A 649-nucleotide genomic window follows, 5' to 3' on the forward strand; every position below is an offset into this window, starting at 1 on the left:
CACACACACACACACACACACACACACACACACACACACACACACACGTACGTCGTGTCTGCTAGCTCCTGCGGGTCACGTCAGCGTGTTCTCTATGTTCAGGACCTGGCTGAGCGGTGCAGCGCCTGGCATTTGGAGGACGCAAATAAGTGTTTGTTGATGACGTTTTACCCTCCCATTAAACATTTTCCAAATCTCCACGAAGTGTCAGGCCATACATCGAGCTCCAAAAATGCAAAAGTGTCTGGCTGGAGATGTTCAAAATCTAGTTAGGGAGATAGGTATACACCCTGAAGTTAAGGTGCAGTGTGATAGGCATGATCAGAGAAAGGTGTCTAGGGCACAGAAGGGAAAGAAAAGGAGGATTTACCTAGGTTCCTGAAGTCTTCCTCGACCAGTGCGTCTCAACCCTGGCTGCACATTAGAATCACCTGGGGAGCTTTGGAAACAATGTTCAGACCCCAAGTTAAGTATATCAGAATCTGCTGGGCAGGACCCAGGCATTGGTAGTTTGTAAAGCTCCCCAGGTGATTCCAATGTGCAGCCAAGATAGAGAACTACAAACCTAGAGAGATGCATAAGAAGAATGATTCTGAACGGTGAAGAGTTCCCCAGCAATACAGATAGGAAAGGCAGAAACGCGTGGAGG

Source organism: Aethalodelphis obliquidens, unplaced genomic scaffold (assembly GCF_003676395.1).
Source record: "Aethalodelphis obliquidens isolate GAN/ISIS:26980383/991018 unplaced genomic scaffold, ASM367639v1 scaffold72, whole genome shotgun sequence".
Classification (NCBI taxonomy): domain Eukaryota; kingdom Metazoa; phylum Chordata; class Mammalia; order Artiodactyla; family Delphinidae; genus Aethalodelphis; species Aethalodelphis obliquidens.